General features: G+C 46.6%; 1 protein-coding gene across 1 annotated transcript in view; it reads right to left on the reverse strand.

The window, feature by feature from the left end:
* The window catches only part of MFAP3L (microfibril associated protein 3 like), a 37,795-nt gene extending 33,221 nt beyond the window's left edge, over positions 1-4,574 (reverse strand). The window contains exon 1 of the mRNA XM_090288914.1: positions 4,384-4,574. The gene's annotated coding sequence lies outside the window, so the exon portion shown is untranslated. The remainder of the gene's footprint in view (positions 1-4,383) is intronic.
* Positions 4,575-6,000: the final 1,426 nt, after the last annotated feature.

A 6,000-nucleotide genomic window follows, 5' to 3' on the forward strand; every position in this document is an offset into this window, starting at 1 on the left:
CATCTAATATTACAGCTGTCACCCATCCCCCAGCGAATATGGAACCCAAGGCAAGCATTGCTAATTGATCGTGGCAATTGCTCAGCTGAGCCTGTATAAGCCCAAAGCCTTGCAAGCAGCTTTTACCAACTGGTCAGAGTTGGTCCAGATGACATCACCACATGCTCAAGTTAACTGTGTTAAATTTGAGCTTTTGCAGCTCTCGGCTCATGACTGCATGGTATGTAGCCACAGAGCAGCTGCCTGCTAAGAGGACAATGGGCAGAAACAAAGCAGTCAAATATGACTTGGTCTTTCTGCTTTACTTTGTCCTTCTTCTATTAGGAATTGTGAACAAATGTTTTCTTAAGTTATTAATTTCACACATGCCTGCACGAATGACATTTCAGAGCAGTTCAGAAAACCAAATCACATATGATGCTGGTTCCAGATTTCTATCCATCACTGACTACTTCTGGTTAGATACCCTTTGTCAAACTGCCCTGTGAAACTTGAGATTTAGCTATATGTACATTGCTTTTTTAGGAAGATCAATCTGGCAGCAGTCTGGCCATTGTACTTTGCTGTTAAAAATCCTTTGCAGGTTTCCTATTGTTTACCTATAATAGGATAAAATCCAAACTCCTTTGCATGGCATGAGTTTCTCACAATGAAAGGACTACTTCATTGCCTTTCTCCTGCCCCTTCCCATTATTCCATCACACCAAATCCTTCTTTGTATGTGGCTGTATTAGCTTTCAATGGCATGTAAATCACAACCTCAGTGACTTAACAAATATATTTATTTCTTTCAGTTCTGTGGGTTAGAAGTTTAACATGGGTCATAATGAGTTAATCAAGGAGTTGGCAGGGCTGTGATCCTTTTGGAAGCTCTAGGGGACCATCTGTTTCTTTGTTTGTGCCAGCTTCTAGAAGCTGCCCTCATTCCTTGGTTCGTGGACCCCTCCCATCTTCAGAGCCAGCAATGGCTGGTCAAGTCTTTCCCACATAGCAATACTCTGATGCTGACTTCTACCTCCCTCTTTCACTTATAAGGACTCTTGTGATTATACTGGGCCTACTGGATAATCCTGAAAAATCTCTCCATCTCAAGATCCTCAACTGAGTCACATATGCCAAGTCCCAAAGTGAATTTATTTTGAAGGACGGAGATTGTCATTCTATTGCCATAACGGTGTTCCTTCTGCCCGGGAAGTCTACTTCTTGGCTTAGAAGACTCCTGCCCAATTCCTTAGACATTGTTTAGTCCTATGGAAACGTCACTATTTTCATGAGGCCTCTCCTCCTCCAAGCCAAGGGGCTCCTTCCTAAGCCTCCCCAGTTCCATGTACAGCCACCTCTCCTGCAGCACTCACTCTGCACTATAGTTTATCCCTCCTCAAAGCATGTCTCTCTGACTGGACTGTGAATCACTATATCTTACTCATTTTTGCAGCCTCAGGGGCCTTACTAGAAAAGATTGTGGGGAAGGAAAATAAATGTGCTATTTTAATGAGTAAAGACCTCAGGAGGCAGAGGCAAGATCAATAAATTCACAGCATTTCTGTTTTGAGTACAATTTAGAAACTAGTTTTGACAGCTCTTACCTGGTTATCATCACATAATCAACCAAACCCCTTCATCCTTTAACCATTCCAGGGAGGTATTAGAGCTTACTTAAAACCAACCACTTGCGTCTAAGGCCATTTTGAACTTCAATGTAATTTGTCCTGGATCACAAAATGTTGTCAAAGTTTTAAGTGTCCCCCTGGGCTTGGCTAGAAAAGGGCAGGCCATACCCCAAGTGTTTGGTTAGATGTCGAGTTAGTGCAGATATTTATTATCTGCATGCTTTACAAATACTCATCTAAATAATCTGACTGTACTGTGCTGGAGGCTAAAAGCAACTTTGCCACAATATTTATTTGGTATTTCAATATCTGGAAGTTCTTGCATTAAAAAAAGTGGAACAGAAAGTTCAAATTAAGCAAAGTTGAAATAGCTTCAAATGTTTAAACTGCAAGCCAAACAAAGAGCTGAATAAATTAAGTTCACGTGAATGGGGAAAGATCTATTTTTAAAGGCAACAGTTCGCTATGAATACCTTATGTCACTAATAACACTATACTGTATAGAAATCTAAAGGCATTGAAATAAAATAGAAAATTATGCTCTTGGCAGTTGAGATGAAAGAACCCAACAGGTACAAAAGAAATTATTACTTGCTTCCTAATTTGAATACAAAATCTACTTTGCTATTTTTTTCTTCATTAGCAATAATAAAACCCCACTTCAATCTAAATCCTGTTGGTTTTGTTAGTTTTAAGTTAGGAGAATGTGGAGTTCTTGAAGCCAAGAATGGTGTTTAAATATGTCTTTGTTAAACTGCATTGTTTCATTGTCTTTCCGTATATACATATATATATATATATATATATATATGATTTTTAGACCTAGAAAGGGCCTGTTGATCCATATTAAACCTCACATTCACAAAGCGAAAACTAAGGTTTAGTTGCTTCCTCTAGGTCAGGAAAAATCCAAGGGTGAGGGGAGATGGTACTAACTTTGCAGCCTGAGAATACTAGACCTGCTGTACAGGATAAGCTGTAAATACATGCATTACTTTATGGTAGATTTTAACCTGATGCATTTTTATAGAAAGGGGAAGTAAAATTTCCCTATATTTGTATTGGGTTTTTCAAAGGTCTAAATTTTTCTATAAATGTACTTAGAAATGCGTTTAGGAGCAATGAACACCAAATTATTTGGCTAAAATGGAGGATTACAGGCCTAACTTGTGGAAATAGAAATCATTTATTGCTATTGTTGTCTGGACATTTCGAGCCTTTCCTTTTATTAAATCTCAGTTATGTATAGGCACAGCATAGAGCCCACTTGGGGAAACCATCCAGGGTAGCTGGAATTACAGCTGCAGCCGTAGCAGGCAAGAACGAACATTAAAGGCTAGTCACAACCCAATCAAAAGTCAATGCACCTTGAAAGTCTATTAAGGTCTATCAAGAAAGCAAACAAGAAATTTTGTAATAAGCTTAATAAATAAGACAATTGACCAGAGATACTTATAAAATAGGCTTGAGAATATAGCTTTAGTTAGAGATCGAACTAGCTCCTACTAAAACAAGGATTGTTAACCTTGTTCTTACTAGATCCAATAGTCCTAAGAATGGTAATGGTACTAAGTATTTTAGGAAGAACCCAAAGTAGAAACTGCAGTGGGATCTACAAATTGCCTTTTTTTTTTCCCCAGTAAGAGTAAACTGCCAGTATAACTAGATTGTTCTAACTTACTCTTCTGAAAATAAATCTTCTTTCATCTTGCATTTCATCTTGAACAATTTTTATGTTCAGCATAGAGGCAATTGAAAAAAATGTGTTTCATCTAGAAACAGAAGTGAGAAAACTTTACAAAAAACATTGAGCTTCTGCAATGATAGGCTTCCAACTAAAGCCAAGATAACACATAATAAATATTGCTACTGTAACCAAACTTTTCTGTAACAAGTATCCTTAAAAACAATGGCAACCCAACCACAATAGGTTATTTTCTACAGTGTGAGCAGATAATAGACCTGCAAACATTCCTTTTCTTTTCTTTTCTTTTTTTTTTTTTTGCTAGCTTGCTTTATAAATCTTGCAACTTGCATGCTCCAGTTTTTTTGCAGAGGAAGGCACGTTAGTGGTCGCGAGCATAAAATAAATCAGCTCTGCAATTACTTTGGTTTTTTTTTTTAAGCCAAGGAAGCACGTTTCCCTTTCCAAGCCATGAAGCAATTCGATGTCAACTTGCTGTGGAGTCAAATGAGACAAACTCTGAGTGCTCCAGTCGCGAGGCGGCGGCTCGAAGCACTCACAGCTCCCCGCACTCCTGCAGCATCAAGACAGGGTGCTCTCCCAGACACGGACCCGGAACCCGAACTCAGGGCCTTCCGGGACAGGATAGTAAGCCCTACCTTTTGTTCGGGGAAACTGAGGCACGGTGACCTAAGCGACCTGGAGTCTGGCGAAAGCCCCCGCCAACCCTTGACGTCCCCTTCCCCCGGGAGACAGGGGTGGGGGTGGAGGCTCCGCGTTCCACGCCGTAGGCGGCTTATGACATACGCCCGAGAGGCTGCAGTCCCCAGTCCATCCGCTCCCACCGCGTCCCGCCCCACACTGATCATGAAGCATCCAGCGACCCCCAGGAACCCGCGACCCCCAGGAACCTGCTGCCGGGATCTCGCCGCCTCCCAAGCGTGCAGGCTGCATCGCGGGCTCCACCAGCCTACGCTCCCGATAAAGTTCCGAGGAGATAGCCGCAGCCCCGACGCAAGCGCCCTCCCCGTGCGGGGCTCCCTGCTATCCGCACCCCGCAGCCCCGGCTCGCCGGGCGCCCCAGCTAACCTGACGCCTCCGCGCCACTCAGGCGGCCGCCGTGCGTTCCTCGCCATGGTCAGCCCGAGAGCTGCCGCTGCACCGCGCTCGGCTCCGACTCCCGGCAGCACCGACTGCGGACGAGCCGCCTCCGCCAGCCCCTGCAGCGAAGCCAGTGCGCCGCGGGCGGGCAGGCGGCCGGGAGCGCAGCGCTTCCCACCTCCCGGAGCCGGAGCGGGCTGGCGCTGAGCATGCCCAGTGCGGCTCGCCCGGCCGTGCGGGGGCGCGGAGCCCGGCGCGGTCTCTCCGCCGGGTTTTCGCAGCAGCCACGGGCGAGGGACAGTGCGGCAGGAGCACGTGGGCGCCGCGGATCCTCTGGCCAAGGAGGGCGGCGGGGTGAGCAGGTCAGGGAGCCCCTAATTCGGTCCAAGTAGCCTCTGGGGCGGGGCTTGGTGGCCTCCGGGTGCCGCTGCAGCAAGCCGGAGTTGCTGCCGGAAAGGCGGGCACTTACGGAACAGTGGGGCGGCGGGACTGATGACTGAGAAGCAGTTCACAACCAGGGCTTCCACCGCAACTTTTCTGGTCGTCGCGTCTCACTGCTGTTCAGGAATAGTTTTCTTAGAATCCCATCTAGGGACAGGGGAGAACCAACCACGCAACCCATGAACCTACCCTGTCTCCAAGGCCACCTGTCAAGCCACCTTGCGATCAAAAGCTTCGCAGGCCTTCCCGGGTGAATCTGCTGTCAATTCTAAATCCCACCCATAAGAGGCTGGAAGAAAACACGCAAGATGTTCACTGGTGTGGTTCCAGGGATTTTACATTTTCTAATTGTTTATTTATAGTATTAAGTTCTCTTTCTAATGCACAACATGGTGCTTTTTAAATAATAGATATGGGTTAGACTAAAATGCCGGCAGAAGTCTGGCAGCAACATCACGCTTTGTAAGCGCCAACCCCGACCCCTGCTCCCCGCAACCACTCCATTTCAGACTTGGCGGGGGCCGTCAATTTCAGAACCCAGGACCGAGCTAGTTTTCCTGGGCTCTTCTAGGCCCACCCCTTGGCCACGCCCCCAGCGGTCCTTTTGCTCCAGTACCGCCCTCTCCTACGGCTGCTACCAAAACCCGGGAAGGTGGAGTGTCCACACGGACGCTTGTGACTTCTGCAGCCAGACTGGTCCTGTTCCGCCACCAGGTCAGGGGTTGCTGTCACCTAGAGGGGAGGCTTTAAGCAGCTCCCAGTTTCTCTCTTCTTCTCTCAACCCCTGACAAAAAAGACAAAATAGCGGCCCCGACCCCCTGCCCCGAGTTCGGACCGGCAGAAGTGGGTCAGGATCTGACTGAGCATGCTCTGGGCGGTGCCAGGGTGCCGCACGTGGCTGCATCAGGTTGCCCAAGGTGGTTGTAGCTGCCTTCACTCATCACGACATGGAAGGTCAGGAGCCGGTGGAGGCAGGGACTCTAGAGGGGCAAGATGATAGCCTGGACCCCTGGACAGGTCCCCTTGCTAAGACCCGTGTTCGGGGTGGGTGGGTGCGTGGGATTCGGTTTACAAGTGAATTGGCATGATTTTTCCCTAAAAGATTGAAATTAGAAATCATATTTTAACCTCACATTTCGTGGCATCTCTAATAACAACACATTT

Source organism: Furipterus horrens, unplaced genomic scaffold (genome assembly GCF_987537825.1).
Source record: "Furipterus horrens unplaced genomic scaffold, mFurHor1.1.pri manual_scaffold_10, whole genome shotgun sequence".
Classification (NCBI taxonomy): Eukaryota; Metazoa; Chordata; class Mammalia; order Chiroptera; family Furipteridae; genus Furipterus; species Furipterus horrens.